This window comes from Globicephala melas, chromosome 20, assembly GCF_963455315.2.
Source record: "Globicephala melas chromosome 20, mGloMel1.2, whole genome shotgun sequence".
NCBI lineage: Eukaryota > Metazoa > Chordata > Mammalia > Artiodactyla > Delphinidae > Globicephala > Globicephala melas.
This window is the reverse complement of record NC_083333.1, coordinates 47,703,299-47,730,872: the sequence shown is the minus strand read 5'-3', so window position 1 is coordinate 47,730,872 and position 27,574 is coordinate 47,703,299. Positions and strand designations below refer to the sequence as shown.

The following is a 27,574-nucleotide window of genomic DNA, read 5'->3' as shown; positions in this document are numbered from 1 at the left end:
CTCAGGCTTTGGAACCCAGAGGAGTAGACAACATCCTAAGACTAAAGGAGATTGATAAGTGTTCTTTCCACCTGGAAGGTCTCCCCACTGTGTGTGCAGGTGGACTGGAGGGTCCTCTTGTAGGCAAACCCAGGGTTTCCCCTCAAGATGGGTCTTTTGGTACCCATCATGCTCACAGACAGGAACTTGATTTAGATCCACAATTCCACACCATCGACCGTGACAAGAATGGTCTTGGCCTGAAAAACTTTCAGAGCAGATATGACTGGTTGCTATGTCCACATCATTAGTGCCTGGTGGACTCTCTCCTTCTGAGTAACACTGCTCCCTGGGGGACCTTCAAGATGAGTGAGCCATGAAATGGCCCCTCCAGGGATCTAAAAGAAGGGGGTCTACTGAATGAGGTTACTTACCAGTGACCCTCTACATTTGAGTCTATGCCTGTCAAGGACAGTGAATCTGGCTTTGCCATGGTCGATGCTTTCAGGGCTTGGGCTGTGGGGAAGGAGGGAAACACTAGTGGATCACCAGGGCAGTGGACCAGAGCTAGAAGATCTGGACCACATTTCAGCTCTGCTCCTGCCACCTTGGGCTGGGCAAACCCCTTCCCCTTTTTGAGCTTTAATGTCCTCATCTGTTGGAAATGGCTACCGCACACGGCTGTGGGGTGGGCACTTGGGAAGCTCTCTGTGGCTTCCCCTAAGGAGCCCTCATCCTATTTCACTAGCAGCAGCCTCATCTGGTCTTAGCTGCAACCCCATGTCACCCGTGGAAATCCCGTTATCGCATGAAAATGGTGTGATTCAATGCAATTAGGATAAGGAGGGACCTGGGGGCAGCCGCTAGTGGTTACACTGCAGCTAGAAAGCAAGTGGCCTCTTTACTACCAGGAAGCCCTGCATGTCTCCCAGCCTAGTTGGTTCCAGGCTGGTGCTGTGTCTTCTGGTTGAACCTATACTTTCTGTAAAGCCAGAAATCCCATATTTCAGGCAAACACTTTCATTACGCTCTTCCTCTGGGGTGTGGGGAGGTGGGTGTTCTGGGACCATTCAGAACAAATTAGTTCTGAGCCTGGAATTCTTTTAGTTCTAGTTGGAATTTTCACAGCAAGAAAGCCACCGGGTGACAAGATTTCCTGTACATGATCTCATTCAAGCCTCAGGACGCTGTGGCAAGGCAAGCTAGGTAGGTATTATTTTACCTTTTAAATATCTCTCTATTCTGTCCACATCTCTTTATTGCCTCTGCCACCTTCTTAGTCCAAGCCATTGTCAATTCTTTTCGTTAAGCTTTTTTCGAGGTGCAACATTTAGTAAATTGTGCAAACCCGAAATACACAGTTTGATGAGTTTTTACACCACCACAACCACCAATCAGACGGAGATATAGAACGTTCCAGCTTTACAGCAGGTCATGGTCATTACCCTTCCAAAGATAGCAATTATTCTGACCGCTGTCATACATTCCTTTTGCCTGTTTTTGAACTTCATATAAATAGAAACATGCAGTATATCTTCTCTTCTGTTGTGGGATTCATCCATGTGGTGTGTCTTAGTAAACTTCTTTTTCATTGCTGTATAATGTTCCACTGTGTGGATATACCATGGTTTATTTGCCCATTCTTCAGTTCTTGGACATTTGGGTTGTTTCCAGCTTTTTGCTATTACAAATAAAGCTCATGTCTTTTGGTGGGCCTTATTCTGGGTCATAGTGTATACTTATATTTAACTTTAATAGATATTACCAAATATTTTTTTCAAAGTGATTTTGCTAATTTACACTCTTACCAGCAGTGGATGAGAGTTCCAGTTGCTTCATATCCTCACTAACCCTTGGTTGTGTCTGTCTTTTTTTTCCTTTTTTAACATCTTTATTGGAGTATAATTGCTTTACAATGGTGTTAGTTTCTCCTGTATAACAAAGTGAATCAGCTATATGCATACATATATCCCCATATTCCCTCCCTCTTACATCTCCCTTCCACCCTCCCTATCCCACCTCTCTAGGTGGTCATAAAGCACCGAGCTGATCCCCCTGTGCCATACAGCTGCTTCCCACTAGCTATCTATTTTACATTTGGTAGTGTATATATGTCTATGCCACTCTCTCACTTCGTCCCAGCTTAACCCTCCCCCTCCCTGTGTCCTCAAGTCCATTCTCTACATCTGAGTCTTTATTCCTGTCCTGACCCTAGGTTCATCAGAACCTTCTTTTTTTTTTTAGGTTCCATATATATGTGTTAGCATATGGTATTTGTTTTTCTCTTTCCGACTTACCTCACTCTGTATGACAGACTCTAGGTCCACCCACTTCACTACAAATAACTCAATTTCGTTTCTTTTTATGGCTGAGTAATATATATTATATATAGTATATTATATATAATAATTATTATTATTATTATATTATATATTATATAATATAATATATATTATATATAATATATTATTATATATTATATATTATATATAACAATATATATTATAATTATTATATTATAATTATTATTATATTATATTAATATTATTATTATATTATAATAATTATATTATATATAATAATATATTATGTTATTATTATATTATATATTATATATATTATATAATATATAATATAATATATTATATTATATATTATATTATATAATATATTATTTATTATTTTTATTATTATTATTATTATTATGTATATATGTGCCACATCTTTATCCGTTCGTCTGTCGATGGACACTTAGGTTGCTTCCATGTCCTGGCTATTGTAAATAGAGCTGCAGTGAACATTGTGGTACATGACTCTTTTTGAATTATGGTTTTCTCTGGGTATATGCCCAGTAGTGGGATTACTGGGTCGTATGGTAGTTCTATTTTCAGTTCTTTAAGGAACCTCCACACTGTTCTCCAAATTGGCTGTATCAATTTACATTCCCACCAACAGTGCAAGAGGGTTCCCTTTTCTCCACACCCTCTCCAGCATTTATTGTTTGTAGGTTTTTGTTTTGTTTTGTTTTGTTTTGTTTTGCGGTACGCGGGCCTCTCACTGTTGTGGCCTCTCCTGTTGCGGAGCACAGGCTCCGGATGCGCAGGCTCAGCGGCCATGGCTCACGGGCCTAGCTGCTCCGCGGCATGTGGGATCTACCTGGACCAGGGCACGAACCCGTGTCCCCTGCATCGGCAGGCGGACTCTCAACCACTGTGCCACCAAGGAAGCCCTGTTTGTAGATTTTTTGATGATGGCCATTCTGACTGGTGTGAGGTGATACCTCATTGTAGTTTTGATTTGTATTTCTCTAATGATTAGTGATGTTGAGCATCCTTTCATGTGTTTGTTGGCAATCTGTATATCTTCTTTGCAGAAATGTCTATTTAGGTCTTCTGCCCATTTTTGGATTGGGTTTTTTTTTTTTTTTTTTTTGATATTGAGCTGCATGAGCTGCTTGTAAATTTTGGAGATTAATCCTTTGTCACTTGCTTCATTTGCAAATATTTTCTACCATTCTGAGGGTTGTCTTTTCGTCTTGTTTCTGGTTTCCTTTGTTGTGCAAAAACTTTTAAGTTTCATTAGGTCCATTTTTTAATTTTTGTTTTTAATTCCATTTCTCTAGGAGGTGGGTCAAAAAGGAACCTGCTCTGATTTATGTCATAGAGAGTTCTGCCTATGTTTTCCTCTAAGAGTTCTATAGTGTCTGGCCTTACATTTAGGTCTATAATCCATTTTGAGTTTATTTTTGTGTATGGTGTTAGGGAGTGTTCTAATTTCATTCTTTTACATGAGCTGTCCTGTTTTCCCAGAACCACTTATTAAAGAGGTTGTCTTTTCTCCACTGTATATTCTTGCATCCTTTATCAAAAATAAGGTGACCATATGTGCGTGGGTTTATCTCTGGGCTTTCTATCCTGTTCCATTGATCTATATTTCTGTTTTTGTGCCAGTGCCATACTGTCTTGATTACTGTAGCTTTGTAGTATAGTCTGATGTCTGGGAGCCTGATTCCTCCAGCTCCGTTTTTCTTTCTCAAGATTGCTTTGGCTATTCGGGGTCTTTTGTGTTTCCATACAAATGGTGAAATTTTTGGTTCTAGTTCTGTGAAAAATGCCAGTGGTAGTTTGATAGGGATTGCATTGAATCTGTAGATTGTTTTGGGTAGTATAGTCATTTTCACAATGTTGATTCTTCCAATCCAAGAACATGGTATATCTCTCCATCTATTTGTATCATCTTTAATTTCTTTCATCAGTGTCTTATAGTTTTCTGCATGCAGGTCTTTTGTCTCCTTAGGTAGGTTTATTCCTAGGCACTTTATCCTTTTTGTTGCAATGATAAATGGGTGTGTTTCCTTAATTTCTCTTTCAGATCTTTTATCATTAGTGTATAGGAATGCAAGAGATTTCTGTGCATTAATTTTGTATCCTGCTACTTTACCAAATTCATTGATCTGCTCTAGTAGTTTTCTGGTGGCATCTTTAGGATTCTCTATGTATAGTATCATGTCATCTGCAAACAGTGACAGCTTTACTTCTTCTTTTCCGATTTGGATTCCTTTTATTTTTTTTTTCTCCTCTGATTGCTGTGGCTAAAATTTCCAAAACTATGTTGAATAATAGTGGTGAGAGTGGACAACCTTGTCTTGTTCCTGATCTTAGTGGAAATGGTTTCAGTTTTTCACCATTGAGGATGATTTTGGCTGTGGGTTTGTCATATATGGCCTTTATTGTGTTGAGGTAAGTTCCCTCTATGCCTACTTTCTGGAGGGGTTTTATCACAAATCGGTGTTGAATTTTGTCAAAAGCTTTTTCTGCATCTATTGAGATGATCATATGGTTTTTCTCCTTCAGTTTGTTAATATGGTGTATCACATTGATTGATTTGCATATATTGAACAATCCCTGCATTCCTGGGATAAACCCCACTTGATCATGGTGTATGATCCTTTTAATGTGCTGCTGGATTCTGTTTGCTAGTAGTTTGTTGAGGATTTTTGCATCTATGTTCATCAGTGATATTGGCCTGTAGTTTTCTTTCTTTGTGACATCTTTGTCTGGTTTGGGTATCAGGGTGATAGTGGCCTCGTAGAATGAGTTTGGGAGTGTTCCTCCCTCTGCTATATTTTGGAAGAGTTTGAGAAGGATAGATGTTAGCTCTTGTCTAAATGTTTGATAGAATTCACCTGTGAAGCCATCTGATCCTGGACTTCTGTTTGTTGGAAGATTTTTAATCACAGTCTCAATTTCAGTGCTTGTGATTCGTCTGTTTATATTTTCTATTTCTTCCTGGTTCAGTCTCGGAAGGTTGTGCTTTTCTAAGAATTTGTCCATTTCTTCCAGGTTGTCCATTTTATTGGCATATAGTTGCTTGTAGTAACCTCTCATGATTCTGTGAATTTCTGCAGTCAGTTCTTACTTCTCCTTTTTCATTTCTAATTCTATTGATTTGAGTCCTCTCCCTTTTTTTCTTGATGAGTCTGGCTAATGGTTTATCAATTTTGTTTATCTTCTCAGAGAACAAGCTTTTAGTTTTATTGATCTTTGCTATTGTTTCCTTTATTTTTTTTCATTTATTTCTGATTTGATCTTTATGATTTCTTTCCTTCTGTTAACTTTGGGGTTTTTTTGTTCTTCTTTCTCTAATTGCTTTAGGTGCAAGGTTAAGTTGTTTATTTGAAATGTTGCTTGTTTCTTGAGGTAGGATTGTATTGCTATAAACTTCCCTCTTAGAACTGCTTTTGCTGCATCCCATAGGTTTGGGGTCATCGTGTTTTCATTGTCATTTGTTTCTAGGTATTTTTTGATTTCCTCTTTGATTTCTTCAGTGGTCTCTTGGTTATTTAGTAGTGTATTGTTTAGCCTCCATGTGTTTGTATATTTTACAGATTTTTTCCTGTAATTGATATCTAGTCTCATAGCGTTGTGGTCAGAAAAGATACTTGATACGATTTCAATTTTCCTAAATTTACCAAGGCTTGATTTGTGACCCAAGATATGATCTATCCTGGAGAATATTCCATGAGCACTTGAGAAGAAAGTGCATTCTTGTTTTTGGATGGAATGTCCTATAAATATCAATTAAGTCCATCTTGTTTAATGTATCATTTAAAGCTTGTGTTTCCTTATTTATTTTCATTTTGGATAATCTGTCCATTGGTGAAAGTGGGGTGTTAAAGTCCCCTACTATGATTGTGTTACTGTCTATTTCCCTTTTATGGCTGTTAGCATTTGCCTTATGTATTGAGGTATTCCCACGTTGGGTGCATAAATATTTACAATTGTTATATCTTCTTCTTGGACTGATTCCTTGATCATTATGTAGTGTCCTTTGTCTCTTGTAATAGTCTTTATTTTAAAGTCTATTTTGTCTGATATGAGAATTGCTACTCCAACTTTCTTTTGATTTCCATTTGCATGGAATATCTTTTTCCATCCCCTCACTTTCAGTCTGTATGTGTCCCTAGGTCTGAAGTGGGTCTCTTGTAGACAGCATATATACGGGTCTTGTTTTTGTATCCATTCAGCCAGTCTACGTCTTTTGGTTGGTGCATTTAATCCATTTACATTTAAGGTAATTATCAATATGTATGTTCCTATTACCATTTTTTAAATTGTTTTGGGTTTGTTATTGTAGGTCTTTCCCTTCTTTTGTGTTTCTGCCAGGAGAAGTTCCTTTAGCATTTGTTGTAAAGCTGGTTTGGTGGTGCTGAATTCTCTTAGCTTTTGCTTGTCTGTAAAGGTTTTAACTTCTCCGTTGAATCTGAATGAGATCCTTGTTGGGCAGAGTAATCTTGTTTGTAGGTTTTTCCCTTTCATCAGTTTAAATATGTCCTGCCACTCCCTTCTGGCTTGCAGAGTTTCTGCTGAAAGATCAGCTGTTACCTTATGGGGATTCCCTTGTATGTTGTTTTTCCCTTGCTGCTTTTAATATTTTTTCTTTGTATTTAATTTTTGATAGCTTGATTAATATGTGTCTTGGCATGTTTCTCCTTGGATTTATCCTGTATGGGACTCTCTGCACTTCCTGGACTTGACCGACTATTTCCTTTCCCATATTAGGGAAGTGTTCAACTATAATCTCTTCAAATATTTTCTCAGTCCCTTTTTTTTTCTCTTCTTCTTCTGGGACCCCTATAATTTGAATGTTGGTGCGTTTAATGTTGTCCCAGAGCTCTCTGAGCCTGTCCTCAATTCTTTTCATTCTTTTTTCTTTATTCTGCTCTGCAGTAGTTACTTCCACTATTTTCTCTTCCAGGTCATTTATCCGTTCTTCTGCCTCAGTTATTCTGCTATTGATTCCTTCTAGAGAATTTTTAATTTCATTTATTGTGTTGTTCATCATTGTTTGTTTGCTCTTTAGTTCTTCTAGGTCCTTGTTAAACGTTTCTTGTATTTTCTCCATTCTATTTCCAAGTTTTTGGATCATCTTTACTATCATTACCCTGAATTGTGTTTCAGGTAGACTGCCTATTTCCTCTTCATTTGTTTGGTCTGGTGGGTTTTTACCTTGCTCCTTCATCTGCTGCATATTTCTCTGTCTTCTCATTTTGCTTAACTTACTGTGTTTGGGGTCTCCTTTTCACAGGCTGCAGGTTCATAGTTCCCGTTGTTTTTGGTGTCTGCCCCCAGTGGGTAAGGTTGGTTCCGTGGGTTGTGTAGACTTCCTGGTTGAGGGGACTAGTGCCTTGTTCTGGTGGATGAGGCTGGATCTTGTCTTTCTGGTGGGAAGGTCCACGTCTGGTGGTGTGTTTTGGGGTGTCTGTGGCCTTATTATGATTTTAGGCAGCCTCTCTGCTAATGGGTGGGGTTGTGTTCCTGTCTTGCTAGCTGTTTGGCATAGGGTGTCCAGCACTGGAGCTTGCTGGTCTTTGAGTGGAGCTGGGTCTTAGCGTTGAGACGAGATCTCTGGGAGAGCTTTCGCTGTTTGATATTACATGGAGCTGGGAGGTCTCTGGTGGACCAATGTCCTGAACTCGGCTCTCCCACCTCAGAGGCACAGGCCTGACACCCGGCCGGAGCACCAAGACCCTGTCGGCCACACAGCGTTCAGAGGTCTGAACAGTGGGAGCTGCAGCCCTGACTCCAGCAGAGGCCTGAGGCCCAGTCGGTCCTCAGCAGCTAGAGCAGGATGGGCACTGGGAGCTCCTGAGTACCTTCAGCACCGTCTGCAGCCTCAGTTGAGGAGCAGTAACCTCAGGAACTAGAGCAGTCCATTCACTGTGAAATTCCTCCTCATGTGTGGCCTTTTCTGCAGCCCCTGCCCTTCCTCTCCAATCTCTTCAAGATCTGTGGAGATCAGGAAAGACCTCCCTCGTGTCTGTCTTTTAAATGTTCACCTTTCTGATGGGGATATAGTAGAATCTCATGGTGGTGGTACTGCGTGTTTCTCTGATGATTAATGATATTGAGTATCCTTTCATTTGTTTATTGCAAGCCACTGTTAATGTTCTCACAGACCACTGGGAAGGACTCCTAGCCTGTCTTCCTGTTCCTGCTTTGGGCCTCTTCAATCCCATCTGCCCAGTACATCTGTAGCAAGTGGTATTCCTAATATGTAAATTGGATCATGTTACTCTCCTGCTTAAAACCCATCTGTGGCTTTCTCTTGCCCTTTGGATCAAAGACCCATCTTTGATGTGTCCCCCCTGCCCAGGATCCCTGCCCACTTCTTCAGCTTCATCTAGACAGCTCTACCCCTTGTACTCCAGCCACTCTGGCCTCCTGTGGGCATTTGGGTTGTTTCCAGTTTGTGGCTAGTAGAGATAAACTCATGCCTTTCTCCTTCCCGGCATTCATCACAATTCTGTAATTACGTACTGATGTGACGATTTGATTGACATCTGTCTCTGCTACTAGACTGTAAGCTTCGTAGGAGCAAGCCTTACACCTGCCTTGCTCATTATTGTATTTCCATTGTCCTCCTGGAGGGCAGTGATGGTGTCTGTTTTGTCCCCCAATGGATCCCAAACACTCATTACAGTGCCTGGAATATCAGAGACCATTAACATTGGTTGGGTTGATAGTTAACTCTTGGTTGAATTGAAGCATTGTTAGCACAGACCATTGTAAAGAAAAATATCACCTTCCTGCTAAAAGCAGATGCTATGGGACTGTCCACACGTTTTCATTTTGCTGGGATTTTATGGGACTGATTATTGCTCAAATTATGAAGGTTGGTGACAGGTACCTGGGGATCTGTCCCAGGCTAAATGGTGTTCACTCAAACCTTTATAATCTAAAACTTCTTCTGGTTGCACCTAGGCAAGTTGACTTTCATTGGCCTTCTTGGGATAAAAAGTTAGCCTGAACCATGAAAGACGGAAACAAGAGGACACTCCAAAGGCCATAAGGCACCTACCATAGAGAATTAGGACTTTGTTCATTGTTGGCAAGCAAATTGATGCTGCTCATTGCAAATGGGTCTTATTTGCTCACTATCAAGTCTTATCTGCTCATCCGAGCAGGTCTTGCTGCCGTGCTACTTGGCAGCAAGTGGGTCCCAGGGATGGCAGCTCCGTGGAAGTAATAAAGTGGTGTTTCGTTTTCAATTGCCTCTCATTGAGACCTCTCAGTAATTCCGATTGATTGTCCTGTAGCCCAACGCAGGGACTGACTGAGTGAGGTTTATCTGGGCTAGGATTTTTATCACTGTCTCAGAAACTGAATGATACACACAGCAAGCTTGGTCCACAGCTGCCCAGGGACCCTGTCCTTTCCAGCCGGGGGCCAAGATCTGTGTGTGGGTGAGGGGAGAGGAGGCACTCTCAGGCCTGGAACTTGGCTTCTGGTGTCCTGGTACATCCCCAGGAACAGGCCTGTGATGGTCTCCATTCCCATGGTGCCTTAGAATTCCCTGCAGCTTCAGGCTTTGTCTGCAATGGGAATGGCTCGTCGATCCTCTAAGACTCATCCATGCTGGGGTTCCAAGATGTTCCTAGGGGTGCAGCCTCTCCACTCCTCCTGTGGCCTGGCCTAAGCTCTGGGTGCCTGCGTCCGCCCAGGCAGAGAAGGTGGGTGGGGGGTAGGGAGAAACAATAGCTCCTTAGTCCTGAGCTGTTTATTGGTTTTACTTTTAGGAGCAGGCAGAGGTGGGGGTTCTGGGGTGCTGAGGGTGAAGCTGGGGTCTGGCAGGGCTCTGCACACCCCTTCACACAAATAGCTAAGCCACTAGTCAGAGTCTCTGCTCAGCTCAGAAGCCCCTGGCAAGTCCTGTGTTTAAAGGGCCAGGCCCCCGCTCCTGGGAACCAGGTCAGCCTCGTACCCCCCCATCCCCTTTCCTTTCCATTTCTGTGAATTTTTAGTTCTCCTCCTGGCCCTGTCTCCTCTCTCCCGGCCTTCCGACAGCCCCATCCCCTCAAACCCCTCTACCCCAGCCAATTGCCAATTGCAAAGGCCTGAAAATAATGTGAAATAATATAGTTTATCACCCAGAGGCTGCTGACAGGCAGCGCAGCCACCTCTGAAAACAGGCAGGGAGGGCAAGAAAATTACAGGCTGCACAAAGGAGAAAAAGTTAAAGGGAGAGCTCCATAAAAGAAAGTGGAACTATTATGCTGCCAAGTACCAACTCATTACAAGGCGGCCAAATAAGAGAGAAATACAGCGCTGCCTGTAATAGCAGTTTACAAGGGAACATTGTACAGCAACAGAAGAGACGCTGCTATAATTTGCTCCGACAACTGCAATTATCCCTTTTATTGATTTGGCAACACATTTAATAGGAGTAGCCACACCTCTTCTGTTACAAATCATTAAAGGTGTTGAACGGTGTAATTTTAAAATTGTCCTCCTCCGGTTGTCAGTATGACAGCATAATTCCCCCTGATTTCGGCTACGTAAACACCGAGGCACGGTCATTTCCCCCTTACAAGGCCAGAGATGTTGTCAGCCTGGGGTTTTTGTGCAGAAACATCTATTTAATACCTATCTTTTCTTCCCCAGCCGGCTCTCCTAATGGCAGTGAGGTTTGGTTTAGTTTCCCCCCACCCCTTTCTCTCTCACTCTTTCCCTCTTTTCTTCCAACGAGGAGGTGTGTGTAATGGGGATACTGGAGGGAGGGAAATAAAACAGGCTGTTTGCCCTTCTCTTGCTTCTCTGCAGCCTTAATTGCTACTTAAGTCTGGGCCCTGCACTTAGCATGCGGGGGGCGGGGGCAGGCCCAGGGCCGGGCAGAGCCCCTGGAGGCGCAGCGCACGTCCCCAGGAGCGCGGGCGCGCAGGAGGCAGCTGGGTCGAGCGGCCCGCGGGGTGGAGGGAGGACGGGCAGTGTCAGGCGGTGCAGGCGCGGGGTCAGGGTCAGGGTCAGGGTCAGGGTCCTGGTCAGGTGGGAGAGGCCCTCGAGGCTGGCGCGGAATCAGAGGCAGTAAGGGCTGGGCACACGGGGTCGGGGGATGCCCAAGCCGGGCAGCGTCGGGTAGGAGAGGCCAGCGTCAACAGGTCGAGGGACCGGTGGGGTGGAGAGGCCCGGGGCGGGGGGTTGGGAGGTGGCACTGGGACGGTGAGCCCCTGCACCGGGGGCGTCCGCTCTGATTCAACCTTTTGTGCGGTTATTGGCCCTACGGTGTCGGGCCTCCCTCGCCGCTTCCTTCCCATTCGTCAGCCCCTTAAAGGGAGTTTTGTCGTTTTCGTCACCTCGGCATCCCAGTGCTTAGCCCAGTGAGGAGACTCTCAACAACAGACATTTGTTGAATGGACGGATATATGGCGTGAGAAAGGATGCTGAGGAAAGCAGGTGACCAGGGGCTCAGGTGGTGGGAGGGCGCTTGCGGAGGTGGCATGACTTGTTGGGTATGTGACCCTGTGCTGTTAGAAGCCTGTAGGGCTTGGGTGGGTGTGAGGGTTGCCTGGGTCAGGCTCATGTCCTCCAAGACCACACCCAAACCCTCTCCAGTCCCCTGTGTGTGGACTGTGTCCTCTTGGGTTCAAGTCTGCCAGGGGCCCACGGCTTCTACTAGGAACCAGTGGCCAGCTGCTGTGGGGTAAAGGGCTGTGCTTTGAGGACTCAGGCCCCCTTTCCAGATCCACCGCTGTGAAATCTTGGACAAGTTCCCCCTCACCCCCTCCCTGACTCTTTTCCTCTGTATGATGGAGTAGGTCCAGAGCCTTTCTGAGGGAGTGCTATCTTAGGTGACTTCCAGTGGGCCAGGTTCCTGAGCAGGTGATCAGAATGAAGTGGGCATCCTGGGAACACGTGCTCTGTGGCCTTGAGCTCCTGCCCTCTACCACTGGAACTGGACCTAAGCTGCAGTTGGAGGGATTTAAGTTAGACTGAAAGAATGTTAGCTTTCAGGACTGCATGGTTCCAGTTCGGTGACTGGGGGCTTCCTTAAGGTCCGGAGAGCCCCTTACTCTGCCCTGGGTCAGCTGAAGTGCTCTTGGTTTGCGGCAGAGGGATGCTGACCCAAACATAGTCATCATCGAGAATCTGCAGGGGCTGGACCCCTGGCCTTGGCTCTCTGCACAGTTGGGGGATGGGAAGCAGCCCCAGCACCTACCATCTCCCTGTCATCTGCCCGCACATCTGCAGACCTTGTTTCCCTTCATCAGGGCCTGGCTCTTCCCCCACCTGAGGCTGCTGTGCCCCTGCAGGAGAACGCTTAGCTATCCCTAAGCCCCACTCCCACATCCCCACAGGAGGAAGCGTTGGGTCTGCTGGGAGGGACCTCTTCTGTACTCGTGCACAGCAGAGGTGCTGGTGTAGGCATGCGTGCCTGCGGCACGTCTGTGATGCCTCTCTCTCGCTCTCTCTCTAAGCGCTTCTGTGTGTCTTCACTTCCGCCTTCCTCTTTCCCAGCACCTCCGGGTTTCTCTTTGTGCCTTTTTCTCTCTGGCTCTCTTTTTGTGCTTCTCTGGGATGCTTTTCGTCTTTGTGTTTCTTGCTCACTGCACTGTAATTGCTGCTTCCATGCTGCTCTCTTCCACCAGACCGTGAGCTCTGTGAGGACAAAGAGCTCCTTGCGCCTGCACGTAGTAGGTGCCTCCTACATTCCAGTGGAATAAATCAGTGGATACCTGAATCTGCCCAAGAATCCCTCTGTGTCTGCCCGCGCCTTTCTGGATCCTGTGACTCTCTCAGAAGCTAGTACACCAGGCTTATTCTCACGTATATGGGTATTTCTTGTGGTACTGTTCTCCTTGTCTGTGACTGTCTTCAGCTCTGCTGGTCTGCCTCAATGTCTCTACATGTAGCCCCCACATCTCTCCCCATGCCTGCCGGTCTTCAACATATCGAGGAAAGGGTGCTGTGGACATTCATGTTGGGGGCACTGGGCATCCAAGGTCCGCCACGTGCGTGAGCTTCTCTCAGCCTCTTCATCACGAGAGGCTGTGAGCACCTGAAACCGATCACCTCCTTCTCAGCCTTGGATAGGGGTTGAGCTGTGGTCCTCTCCATCTCTTCTTCTCTCCGTGACCCCAATCACAGCACCTGCCCTTCTCTAATTGGCCGATGGCAGTGGAAGGGGGGAGGGAAGCTTGGTCCAAGGAGGAAATCCCATGAGGGGAGCCGGAGCCAAGTTATTAGCGGTTAAGATGTAATTGGAGTTAGTGAATAATCTCGTTCGATTCATCATGTATTTATGGCACACCCAGCTGTGTGACCTTGGGTGAGGTGCTTCACCTCTCTGATGAAATAAGACCTCAAGGTTTGCCAAGCACCTCTGGATTTCTGGCATTCTGAGTCCCAGAAGCTGGAAGGAATTTCCCTCCACTGATTCTGATAACTTGCTACTGTCCCTCTCTTGGAAGGCACTCATACTTCGCCTCTGAATTATTTGCTCAATTGCCCAAGTTCACCTTCTAAACTGTACTCTTTGAGGACAGGGTCTTATTTATCCCCCACAGTTAAGTGCCTTGCACACAGTGGGTGGTTTATCAGTGTTTTGAATGAATGACCGATTAAGCGCTATGCAGTGTGATTAATAATAAAGAAATAGAATTCCAATATCCTGCACTTAAGCAGCACGCCAGTTCGGGGGAGAGGTACGACCCTGCCCTTTGTCCTCTTTGTGAACTTCTGTGAGTTCTTCAGCCTCTTTGTGCCTCTATTTCCTCATTAATAACATGAGGTAATAATAACTACCACACAAGTTATGGATTAAATGCGATCATAGGTATAGCTAAATACTGAATGAAGTGCTTGGCACTTAACTAGGTCCTTACTTAATATTCCTGCTCTGTTCTTAAGTAGAGAAGAGGCAGTAAGCCCTATGGATATCAGAAGGGGAGAAATCAGTATTGGGTGTTTTTCTTTTTTTTTTTTTAAGATGTTGGGGGTAGGAGTTTATTATTTAATTAATTTATTTTTGGCTGTGTTGCGTCTTCGTTTCTGTACGAGGGCTTTCTCTAGTTGCGGCAAGCGGGGGCCCCTTTTCATCGCGGTGCACAGGCCTCTTACTATCGCGGCCTCTCTTGTTGCGGAGCACAGGCTCCAGACGCGCAGGCTCAGTAGTTGTGGCTCATGGGCTGTAGAGCACAGGTTCAGCAGCTGTGATGCACGGGCCCAGTTGCTCCGCAGCATGTGGGATCTTCCTGGACCAGGGCTTGAACCTGCGTCCCCTGCATTAGCAGGCAGATTCTCAACCAGTGCGCCACCAGGGAAGCCCTGGGTGGGGTTTTTGATTGAGGCCGAGGAGTGGGGAATCTACATGAGTGGTTAGACACTGCTTTTTTGTGCCTTGTGGGCTTTCTGGCTTCTTTAGGTCTTGCCCCCTGCCCCCAGCACACACAAGGATAGATAGCAGGGGCTCCGAAAGTAGTGGTTGAATTAATGAATAAAATGAAGGCTATTTCTTTGCTGCTAAAGACAGCAGGTCCCAAATTAGGCTTCTCAACGGAATCACCTGGGATCTTTGAAAAAATCTACTTTCTCACCCCCCAAATCCAAAATTCACCCTCATACATATACATATTGATTCAGAATCTCTAAGCTTGGCCTCAGAATCTAATATTTTTGTAAAGCTACCCAAGTGATCCTGACGTGTGGACAATTTGGGATACCCTGGTTTAGGACATGACCAAGATTATATATATTTAATATATATTTGAAAATAACTGTTGTCTGGTTTTAAGATACAAACACTAAACATTATTATTTGAACATTGTTTATATAAACCTATGTTCGTACCCTACGTTCCACTCCCATGTCTCCTCAGCTAGACTGGGGGGTTATTTTCAGGGTAACACTGGGGTCAGGGTGAGGAAGGACGAATAACATTTCAGTGGGGCTTGAAGTTGGGACCAGAGGGAGAGCTTAGCCCAGGTCACAGATGTGAAGGGATCGAAAGGGAAGGCCAGCAGGCTGGAGCTTATTGGCAAAGCTGTAGACCCTGGAGCAAGTGACCAGCCCCACCCACCTCCTGGAGTCTCCTGAGAGCTCCTCCTGAACTGTCCCCTCCCCAGCCCTGGGAGGGACACAGGAACTGGGAAAGCAGCTTTACTCCCCACATCGTGGCTTAGCCCAGTTTCTCAAGGAGTAGAGGGCAGAGGTAGGATGAATGACATAAATACATACAGATGTGGAGGAACCACAGATACAGGGGGCCAGCTCTAAGTTATATGTGGATTAACCCCCAGGTTGTTCAAGGGTCAGCTGTAAGTGGAAGCTTCTCTGTGGGGCTTTGAGATGTGTTTATGTTTTCAGCATATTTGGTTTATTGTGTCTGCTATGCTTGTCATTACAAGGCATTCTTTCTTCTACTTCGACATGACCAAGGCCTGCTGGGTCCCTACTATGTGCTAACCCAACTCCGTAAGGTAGAAGTCATTATTATTTCCATTTTACAGATAGGGGACGGAGGCTCAGAGAGATTGACCAACTGGAGTTCACACAGCCAACAAGAGGTAGAGCTGGGAGGTGACCCCAGTTCCCCTGACCCCAAGGCCCACGATTTCCCCCCATGCCTTCCTGGGAAGGGCCTCAAGCCAAGGGGTTGGGGATTTCACTCTGAATGTGGCTGAGCCCCGGCCGGGCTGCACCTGGCTGACGCCTGGTCACTGCTTTGGTTCCCTCCATTTGTTGAAGGGCTGTGGCTGGTGGAGCCTGGGGAGAAAGGACCAGCTGTCTGGACCACACCCCTGTTCTTCTTCTTCTGGGCCCTCATCCTCCCATCCTTTGCCTGAGTAGCCCCTCCTCAAGTGTGTGTCTGGTGCCCGAAGAAGCTCCCCGCTCTCTCCCGGTTTTCCTTGACGTCACTCCTCTCTTCTTCCATCAGATCACTCAGCAAGCGTTCACCCAGCTTGGCCGGGCACTGTGCTGGGCTTGGGCATCCAGGGGTGGGGAGGAAATTCCTGGCCCTTTAGGAGCTTCCAAGTAAGAGAGGGCAGTAAATTCAATGCCAATATGCTGGGATTAGTACTCTGCAGGAGAGGCAAGAGCAGAGAAGGAAGAACCAGCCTCCCACTTGGCCCTATGAAAACTGGGCTTTCCACATTGTGTGGGACAAGGGCCCACCTGGAATGGCTCCAAGTGGCCACGGCATGGGGTTACGGTGAGCACTCGGGGGCACCGGCTGTTTGGATTACCTTGAGGATGCCCAGCTGGTCAGTCACATGAGCTGCTGCCCCCCCTGGGTTGGAGGGGCCCCGCCTCCTCTAACCTTATCTCTAGGAGACTTGAGAAGGCTTCTTTTTTTCTGGCTTATTTTCAGGTCCCTCAAAATGCTCTCTCCTTTCACAAGGGCTTCTGCTCTTTCTAGGCTGTGTTCTTTCCTGGGTTCTGTTCTCCCACTGCGTGCGTGTGAAAGAGCAGGAGAAAAGGGAGAAGGAATGTGTCCTTCCATCCCGTCTTGGCCTTGCTCCATCACTGGTCTCAGGCAGTAGGGGGAGAGCTTGGAGCCCCCCTTTGAGGCAGAGAGCCCCATTCCTGCCCTGGGCAGGGAGCACAATGGCACAGTGTACTGTAGCCCCTACCCTCAGGGAGCTTGCCGCCTGGCAAGCAAGTCGTTTTGCAAGACTTGGGAGCTCTCACCAGAGCCTAGAAGGAGCCAGGGGAGGAGAGGCAGGAAGTGGAGGAGGAATAAGGAAAGGCCTTGACTGTGGGAAGACCAAGGGAAGAAGCAAGGGATGAATGGCCACAGCTGTCACCTCCCTGGAAGACAGGGACCAGGGACCTTCAAAGGAGCAAGACTGCCTCCCCCTCCCCCCCGCCGCATCCCCCTCTCCCCCCCAGCCCCATCCCCCTCTTCACCCCCGCCCCATCCCCCTCCTCCAGTGGCTAGACCAAACCAAGTCTAGGCTGTGTCCCCAGTGGGGACAGCACGGGTTGGGGGGGGGCAGTTCTTGAGGTCTCAAGGCCAAGGGGTTAAGCCGGCAGCAGAAAAGTTTGTGGCGTCAGCCCTTTCCTATCTGCCTCGCCCTCATCCCGTGCCCCCCACCAGCCAACCCTCCTCCTCCTGTCCTGCACCTCCTCCCTTTTCCATTTGGAAGAAGGAGCCTCGCTGCCTTTGTATTTTAACTGTAGCAAAAAGATTAAATTGTTTACGAGCCGGGAGCCTCCGCTGGCTGGATGAGCCCGGAAGAGACAAAGATAGACATTCTAATTCTCCCCTGTTCTCCGGGCCTCCGTCCCCCTGGCTGCTGCTAATTCTTTTATCTGCCCCCAACACTCCAGGCATTATGTGCATTCATAAAAAAGGGGGGGTGGGAGCGGAGAGAGCCCTCGCCGAAGCCAGCAAAATTACTGTTCTCTGCGCGGATTCTCTGATAGCAATCTCCTGAATGCTGATTACTTTTTTTTCCCTCTCCCGTGCCCCCTCCCCCCTTCCCCAGCACCCAACATAAGTTGGTCTTTAACCCTTTATCTTTAGCAAGCAGAAAGACACGGAAAACATCTCACTCAGTGGGTGGAAAAAAAAAAAAAAAGCAAGGAGGGGGGAGAGAGAGGGGAAAAAAAAAAAAAAAAGCCAGCACGGAGAAGAATTACTGTTATCTCCCCACCAGAAGAGGAACAGCAGAGATAAGGGAGGCCTGAAGAATTAAAAGAAACGTAGCGTTGGGGGCTCTAAATTCATGCCGGAGCTGGTTGTATTTGTCTGTCACGGGGGTTCATAATTTTCCGAGGTTGTTTTGATAGACTTATTGTGCGGACTGCATAGAAAACTCATCAGCATTTGTTGCCTCTGAGCATTATTGTCAGAGGTAACTGCGAGTCTATAGACTGGGGGAGATAATGGCTGAAGTAGAAAGCAGATAAAGCCTGGGCCCTTCTCATTAAGGACTATCTCTGCCTCCACAGACCGGCTGGGATTGAGTGACTGGGGCGGCGGCGGTGCGGGGCACATGTTATGCCAGCGGAAGGTGGCATCCTGACCGCGGGCAGCCGGGCGGACCCCGTGGCCGCGGTGAATGGTCCAGGGGGGCTCAGTGCATTGCATCAGCAGGGGCGTGGGCAGGGGTGCCCCGGGGGGCTTGCTGAGCTGCAGGGGGCTGGGGGGAGGGATTGCAGCAAAGCAGAGTGGGGGGTGGAGGCGGTCCTGTGGTTCAAGGCCACATCTGGCACGGATGAGGACCCGGGAAGGGAAGGGGTGTGCCCGAGGCCTCTGGTGAGGGATGGGCAGAGAAGGTGCTTCTGCTTCTGGCGACTTGCACCTCGGTCCATGTCTCCCGTGTGGAGCGGTTGAGAGAGGTCTACTGTCCAGGTGGAGATGTGGAGGGCTGACGTCCCCTGAACATCGAGGACCTATGGGTCTCTCCCTTCCCCCTCCCTTTCTCCAGCACGAGTGCCCACAAGGAGCCAGGCGCTGTGGGGCACTGCGAGCGCGTTTTGCGCGTAAACCCACTGGCAGTCCTCCTCGCTCCATCTACCATGGACCACCCTCCTTCAAAGCCAGCAGAGGGGAGTGGGCACATCTGGGCAGAGAGTCTCACAAACGGCCCCAAGCCAAGCCCTGAAGCCAGGTGGGGTCCAAGCCGTCAGCCATATGTATGGAGGCTGAGGTCAGCAGAACCGGGCTCTGTGCAGCCTGGGGTGAGGGCCCTTCTTTGGCCCTCTTCCCACTGGTGAAATGGGGATAATAATGTAGGCCGCCCCATAGGGTGGTTCTAAGGACTGATGAGAACATTTATTTAAGAAGGTCTGTTAGCACAATGCCTGGACACGCTAAGCGCTTCCTCCTTCATCCGGGCCAGCGTGGTGGGATCTCGGGAGAAGTGTCTGAGCTGTAAGGGAATGCCTTATCCTCAGGTCCTGCTCCCATAAAGCTGAGGCCTTGGCGTTTCCTGAGTCCATCCCTCTCAGTTGGCTGATGAGAAACTGAGGCCCAGAGAAGGAAGGGACCGGCCCGGGGCACACGTCAGGTCCTAGGCAGAGCTGGACAAAGGCCCCAGTCTCACAGCTCTTGGGGAGTCGCTTTCCTTTGCAGCATCCTGCCTTCTGGGCTGGCCGGGCAGGAGAGAGCACTGGTGCCTGCAGCCATAGGGGCAGAGGGGACCCAAGGCCCTGCCGGCGGCTGCAGGGACCCTGAGGCCGTATCTGATGCTGTTCAGGTCCGCAACTTGCTCAGAATGACCCGGGCCAGGCGCTTCTAGCAGTGGATTGACCTCCTGCACTCGGTTTGGCTCAAGCCAGTTGAGAATGGGCAGCATCCGAGCAGGGGTTTAGCGATGGGATGGGGGATGCAGTCAGGGCAGGAGGAGGGGCCCCAGACAGAGATGGGGAGCACAGAAGGTCTCTGGTCACAGTGTCTGCAGTGTAGAGAATGGGGAGCCACCAGACACAGCCTCTCCTGGTGTATGACTGAACCCCAGCATCGTGCACTCACCCTTCTGGGCACTTGGCAAGAGCCCAGCACTGGGCAGGGGGTAGGTTAAGGGACTCAGCATCTGTTGAGCACTTCTTACGTGTCATGAGTTTTATATTTATCTTCTGTTATCCTCACAACCACCTAAGAGGAAGACATTACCATCCCCAGTTTACAGGGGAGATAGCTGAGACCCAGAGAGATGAAGTAACAGGCTTCAGATCACACAGCTAGGACATCGGTGAAACTCAAGACTCAGGAGTCTCTGACTCCAAAGTCTAGGGTTTATTCACCCTGCATCTGCCTCATATCTTCCTTCTAGGGCCAACTGGTTCCCAGTTCCTTCCTTTCCTCTCCTTTCCTCCCCTCCCCTCCCCTCCCTCCCTCCCTCCCTCCCTCCAATGCAGTACTTATCATGCCCCTACCATGCCCTAGGCATGTGTTGGGAGGTGATACATGCCTCTGACCCTCTAGGACTAGTTCGGGAGACGGACACGATATAAATTCCTACAAACAAGCAGGGTAATAGGTGTGAGTGCGAGAATTACAGGAGCACAGAGGAGGGAGAAGCCACGCTGGCCAGGGTGGGGAAAGGAGGGTCATGGGAACAACGGAATCAAGCCTTGAAGGTCAGAAGGTGGACAAAGCGGGGAAGGGCATTCCAAGCAGAGGCAACAGCCTGTACAAAGACCTGGAGGCAAGGAGGAGCATGGAATGAAGGCTGAGGAACAGCCAGGAGTTGGGAGTGTGTACAGGGTGGGGTGCAGTTTGGAAAGGGCTTTCGGTGACAGGGAAGAAGACAGGGCTTTATCCAGTGCATCACTGGAGCCCCTGAGTCTTCCAAATGGTTTGAAACTCTCCCCTTCTGGAAAGTTGGGCTCTGCCGATAACCACTTCTCTTATCAACCCCACCCTCCTCAGATGTCAGCAGTTCCATGAGGGACTGATTCCCAATAGCCCAGTTTGGCAGGAGTGGCAGAATGTGGAGTGGCAAGAACACCGCCTCTGGAATGCCTGAATCTTGTGGACCATGATTCAGATCTCCACTTTAAGCTGTGTGGCCTTGAGGGCCAGGCAGGTCATCTCCCTGGACTCAGTTTTCTAATCTGTGAAGTGGGACAACATCTATCTCAGAGAGTTACTGCAAGAATGAGCCCAGGATGGGGTAAAGTGGCTGGAGTGTTGCAGCCTTGAGCCAAGTGCCTGTTCTCCCGTCCTCGCCTCCCTCCCTGTGCGCTGCCAGCATTGCAGCTGGGACAGGGCAGCCTGGAACCTCTGTCCTTGCCCTCCTCGGGCAGAGCTCACGTGCAGGGCTTGCCTTCCTCGGGGCTCCAGGTAGCTCCGTGGGTTTAGTCACACATCGTCTCCCAGTGACCAAGCACTCCTCCCACACTTTCTTGCTTTTGCTGATGATGACATCCTGGCATCCGTGCCAACCTGCCCTCCTTGCAGAACCCCTGACATTTGCACTCCAGCCCGATTCTCTACCAGTAATACCTGTCAGTCCAGCCCTACCATGTCCAATATCCCTGGACTTGGCCTTCACCTGCCTAGCTCCACAGACTGTTCCCTAGAGCCTCCTGCTTCCCCTGACAGCCAGGCCTGTCCCTTGTTCACACTTCGGTCTTGCTCCCTGTAACACAACTAGCTACTGGGAGGTCCTGGCCCCTGGAAGGTCCTACTGTCGCCCTGCAGCTTAGATTGGATGGAGGAGTAGATTTAGGCCATCCTGGTGGCCAGTGGGCTCTGAATGAAGACGACGGCTGGGGCAGCTCGACCTAGTGGAGAGCATTCTGGCTGAGAATCGGGAGAGTTGGCTGAGCCCTGGCTAACTGGCTGTGTGTCTATGTCAAGTCACTGGCTCTCTCTGAGCCTCAGATTATTAACTTGTAATCGGAGATGATCCATCTGTAAAGCCTGTTCCGGCTTCAACGGTCTGGGATTTTAGCGGAGAAGGGCCAGGGGTCCGCAGCGAAGCTCTGTGACCCTCTTCCCCCGTGGTGGTGGAGGGCAGCAGGGGAGCCACTTGGCTCTCGGCGCAGCCCCGCCCCCGCTGGCTCCGAGACCCGCTCCCTCCGCGGGATTTACAATGGGCTGAATTCATTTGCATGACAAAATTGGCTCGGGTATCCAAGTGTTGCGGGGAGACAAGTGGAACATTACGCCGAACAAGCAGCCGGGAGGAAGGTTACTGCCGACAACGAGGGAACAAGCCGCCCTCCCACCCTCTCTGCCTCTGCCAACCTTTCTTCCGCAGGTGTGGGGGGCTGCCCCGGGGCGGTATCAGGGGCGGGGGAGGAGAGAGCCGCAGGTTTGCGAGATGGCCACCTGCCCAAGGATCTGGAGTTGGGGATGGGGAGGTCTCCTGTTCCCAGGGTCTTTCCGTGATTAAGGGGAGGAGGTTTCCTTTGCTATTGCTAAATGCCTCCACCCTTTAAATGATTGCAAGGTTACTTCTTCACTCTCAGGGCTTGATAGCATAGGCACTTTATGAACCACCATCGAAGCCCTCAACCATCTATTCACTCACTCATTCATCCATTCATTGACTCATCCACACATCCACCATCTATCCATCTACCCACTCACCCATCCAGCCATACATACATCCATGCATCCGTCCAACCATCCACCCTCCCACTCATCCAGTCATCCTTCCACATGCCCACCCACCCCATCTACTCACCCATACACTCACCCACTTACTAGTTCATCTGCCCCCCATATGCACCCATCCGTCCATTCTTTCATACACTCATCCATCTACCCATATACCCATCCACCCAGCCGTCCATCCACCGATCTGCTCATTAACTCGCCTATCCACCCTTCCATCTCTCTGACAAAAGCAGATATTGGACACTTTGTGTGCCAGGTACAGTTCTAGACATCTTTCTATGCCTCAGGTTCCTCATCTGTAAAATAGGGATAAAAATAGTATCTACCTCACAGGGTTGAGCCCAGCCCAGAGGAAGTGCTATAGAAGGTTTTCTACTGTCAATATTATTAGCACTGAGTACCTAAAGGTAAATAAAACACAGCTGCTGTCCCAGAAGGAATCACAGACTTCTGGGGGGAAGAGATACAAGAAAATTGGCGTTACAGTCCCATAGGCTATGCTATTGGGAAATATATGGGACTTGGCGGGGGGGGGGGCAGAGCTGGGGTATCCTATCTCATCTGGGACTCTGCTTGGGAGGTAATAGTTAGGGACAGGAAGTACTGTTATTAGTGTCCCTGTGTAACAGGATAAGGTAACTGAGTCTTAGGAAAGTTAAAGGACTGCCCACAACCACACTGCCACACAGAGTCACCAGGACTGAATGCTGTGTCTTTTTATTTGGCAACATCTGAGCAGCCGGGGCCATGCTCTCCCTGTGGCCCCTTCAGCAGCAAGATGAGGCTCTCTTCCTCCCAAGTTGCATGAGCGGTACTGTGCTGTCCACGGTAGAAAGAGGATGGCTGAGCTCCAGGAGGCCACACCCAGAGCCCTGGGCCTGTTCTGAGCCCCTCACTTAAGGTAAAGAGGAACAATGACCAGGGGACATGGGTCAGCTCCTGGGAGATGGGGTGGGGAGAGTGTGGCCATCCATTTGGAATCAAGGCCTGAGCAAGGAGATGACATTTGATCATTTCTCACTACAACGATGAGGCTCTAATTAGCAGAATGCTCCCGGCAAAGTGGTCGTTTCCTTGTCAGTGAAAGTTCTAAAATATTAGAGGGAGCAGAGTGTGGCCTTTGGAGCGTTTCAGGCCTGGGTTCAAATCCAGATGTTGTCTATTACTATCTGTATGCCTCTAGGCAAGTCACTGAACTTCTCTGAGGCCAGTTTGGAAAATGGGTATAATAAACCTCCATCACAATATTTTGTGAGATTTAAGTCATAATCACCAATACTTAGAATGTGTTTTAGTAAATCTGCCTCACAACAAACTCATGAAATGGTCTTTTAAGTTTTTTCATAAACTTCCAAGTTTGGAATAATTTTAGATTTACAAGAAAGTTGCCAAGATGATAGAGAATTCCCGTAAACTCCTCACTCAGTTTCCCCTACTGTTAGCATCTTATGTAACCACCGTACATTTGTCAAAACCAACATTGGCGCGTTAGGTCCTTTCATTTTTAATGATCTCATCTTTACAGATGAGCTCAGGGAGGCACAGAGAAGCTGAGTATCCAGCTCAAGATCACACAGCATTATGATACATAAAATGAAATACACGACATGGAAAAGCCTGTTGAATGCCTGGCATCAATCCCGTTCCCATCCCAGAAAACCTGGATCGGGCTTGGCCTTCACCCTCTCTCTTACTCACTGGCCCTGGCAGGCCGGATCCCAGCCTCTGCCTCTGTGTCCCGCTTCCCTGGGGACACAGGGAGACAGCCCTTGGAGAGCACTTTGTAAAGAGCAGAGATTCCTGGAGCAGTAACAGATGACTGCCGTTCTGTCCAGACCGTCTGTCTGATCCGCGCTTATCAGCAGGCACACAGTAGGTACCCAATAAAGGGTTTGTTGACTAAGCAAATGAACGAGTGAACGAATGAAGTAGAGGGCATTTCTCTTTGTGTAGGACATTGAATTCAGGCACTTCTAAGGGCTTTTCCAAATCGAAAACTCTGGAATTCTAAACTGACCAGCCCCCTCCCTGGCCAGGTCCAATGGAGAAACTGGAATCACCGATCTGTGTTCTGCACACAGTAGGTACTGAACGCATGAGGCCAAGGCTGATACCGCTATCCACATTTTTCCTTGGTCGCAATTTCATCTTCACATATTTAAGTTTTGTTTTCCCTATTTGTGTAGTTTTTGGCACGCTGCCTCAAATCCTTGAGGGGTCTGTGTGTGTTTGTGTTTGTGTTGCGTGGTGTGTGATACACAAAGGACCCCAGGAGTCAATCACTGATGGTAACAACGGTGGCATGTGTTGAAGGTGCGGTGAGTGGGGGGCTCTCCACCTCAAGATTCTCAGGGGCCCCCCCTTAGAGTTTCTCTTTGGAGCTAGTCCTTTGTCCATCACTCAGCCAGCAAAGGTGTTGAGCCCCCCCTGTGTGCCAGCCCCATCCTCCGGGTGCTGTGATGAAATGCCCAGCTTCTGCTCTCAGGAGCTCAGTGCCGGGTGGAGGGGTCAATGGAGGACAAGCCAGGGACACCAGGTGTAGCAGGAGTCGCCTGGGGAGCTCCAGGGGAGGACCCTCCCTGCACCCGCACCCACAATCACACACTTGGGCTCAGTTTGGAACTTCCTCCCCACCTGTCTCCTGTGAAGTCCTTCTCGTCCTTCAAGGCTAAACCCAGCACCACCTCCTGACCCTCCCTCATCGCCTCCTGGTCCTCTTGGCAGGCAGCCCCAGCACTCTCTGCCCCACAGCATTGCCAGCCTAAGTCAGGCACTCCCAGGCCCCTCTGTACAGGAGTCTGGCTCCCTCTCCCCCGACTATGAGAGTCCCTGTGACTTGGCTCCCCCTCCGGCTTCTCGCCAGCACCCAGCACAGTCCCCAGCATGTGGGAAGCATGCAAACAATGTCCTGCTCCCTCTGGGACTGGTGCTCCAATACACGTCTGGGCTCACCCAGTTACGGGGTGGGGATGAGTGAGGAGGGCCCGCTCCAGGCTGCTGGGCCCAAGAGGACAGGCCAGGGCTGAGAGGGTCTGATCTGGGCATGCTCCTGCTCTCTCCTCTTCCATGGTGACCCAGAGAGGCCCTGTAGTGAGTTGAATTATGTTGCCCCCAAAAGATGTGTCCAAAACCTAACCCCCAGTACCTGTGAATGTGACCTTATTTGGAAATAGAATCTTTGCAGGTGTAATTAATTTAAGGATCTTGAGATGACATCATCCTGGATTTAGGGTGGGCCCTAAATCCAATGACTTGTGTCCTTTTAAGAGAAAGAAGAAAGAGATTTGAGACCCAGAGAAACACAGAGAGGGCCACGTGGAGACAGAGGCAGAGATTGGAGTGATGCAGCTGCAAGCCAAGGGACGCCGGCAGCCATCAGGAGGTAAGGAGAGAGGCAGGGAGTAGATTCTCCTTCAGAACCTCCAGGAGGAACTAACCCTGCCAACACCTTGCGTCCAGACTTCTGACCTGTAGAACTGTGAGAGAATACATTTCTGTTGTTTTAAACCACCAAGCTTGAGGTAATTTCTTGTGGCAGGCCTAGGAGACGAATACAGCCCCTTTCTCAAGATCTTGGTTCACCCGCCTCCAGTGTGATTCTTTGGCAGCCTCGAGAACAGCAACAGGGCATCCCCCATCCGTGCCCCTCAACCCAGGGACTGTGCAGGGAAATCTCACAAGCAGCACCACCACCCAGATGCTGGTGACTACCAGCATGCCCTTCTCTGGTCCTCAGTTTCCCCATCCGTTTGGTGAGTTGGACAAGTTGATTTCTAAGACACTGTCTAGCTTGGAGTAGTCTATGTATCCAAAAGTCAATTTTTTTTTTTTTTTAAAGAAGATGTTGGGGTAGGAGTTTTTTATTAATTAATTAATTAATTTTGGCTGTGTTGGGTCTTCGTTTCTGTGCGAGGGCTTTCTCTAGTTGTGGCAAGCGGGGGCCACTCTTCATCGCGGCGCGCGGGCCTCTCACTGTCGCGGCCTCTCTTGTTGCGGAGCACAGGCTCCAGACGCACAGGCTCAGTAGTTGTGGCTCACGGGCCCAGTTGCTCTGCGGCATGTGGGATCTTCCCAGACCAGGGTTCGAACCCGTGTCCTCTGCATTAGCAGGCAGAGTCTCAACCACTGCGCCACCAGGGAAGCCCCAAAAGTCAATTTTTTTGTGTGTGTGTGGTATGCGGGCCTCTCACTGCTGTGGCCTCTCCTGTTGCGGAGCACAGGCTCCGGATGCGCAGGCTCAGCGGCCATGGCTCACGGGCCCAGCCGCTCTGCGGCATGAGGGATCTTCCCGGACCAGGGCACGAACCCGTGTCCCCTGCATCGGCAGGCGGACTCTGAACCACCGCGCCACCAGGGAAGCCCCCAAAAGTCAATTTTTTAAAGCCTTTGCTGTTTCCAGAACTTGGTGGTGGTGGAGGCACCAGACCCTTTCCTTATAGTGGCTCTGTGCTCCACCTCCTCTCCACAGTGGATTATGACCTGGGGCCCTACGAGGTCCTGTGGTCCGTTCCAAACCCACGGGCAACCCCATCTTGTACACCCCAGGCATGGGGATCCCAGGAGATTCTAACGTGCATCCCACGATGAGGACCACCAGAGCCGGCTATCTCCGTGTCACTCTGTGTGCAGGTGATCTGCCTCGCTTGCTTGGACGCTTGCTTCCCTCTCCTGCCACGTGCAGGGTCCTCCGAGGGCAAGGCCTTATAGAACATTGGAGCCAGACCTGGCACAGGGCCCAAGCCCCAAATGGCTCTCAGCAGCGTATCATTGGAGGAGAGAAGAAACGCATGAGCCTGGGACCCGGGGGTCCAAGCCTGAGGGCAGGGGGTGGGAGAGGAGCACGGGATCTGCCAGAGACCCCGGCTGCTGCTGAGAACTGGCAAGAAGAGTAGTAAAGCATTTCCTGAGCGCTCATCACACGTTGGGACTTGGCTATGAGCTTTGCCAAGTTCTCTCAAGTATTCCTTACAACAGCCCCGTGAATGAGGGTGTAATACCAATCTAACAGACAGAAAAGCAAGCAGGTGCAGGGTTGCCCAAGGTCAAGGATTCTCTGGAAGCCAAGAAGCCCTGTCATGTGCCGTCCAGCTTGGTGGACGGGGCAGGGTAGGGCAGTCCTGGTGACAGTGAGCGATTGCTCACAAGGAACTGAAACTCAGTCAGACTTGTGCAAGGGAAAAGGAAGGAAGGAGGGAAGGATAAGAGAATGAGGGTGTGGGGAGATTTATGGCAAGATTC

At 49.0% G+C, this 27,574-nt stretch overlaps 1 long non-coding RNA gene across 1 annotated transcript in view; it reads left to right on the top strand.

Annotated features, from left to right (window-relative positions):
- LOC132594280 (uncharacterized) overlaps nucleotides 1-27,574 on the top strand; it is a 231,542-nt gene that overhangs the window by 83,861 nt on the left and 120,107 nt on the right. The window contains exon 2 of the long non-coding RNA XR_009560465.1: nucleotides 25,604-25,718. This is a non-coding gene — a long non-coding RNA (uncharacterized lncRNA). The remainder of the gene's footprint in view (nucleotides 1-25,603; nucleotides 25,719-27,574) is intronic.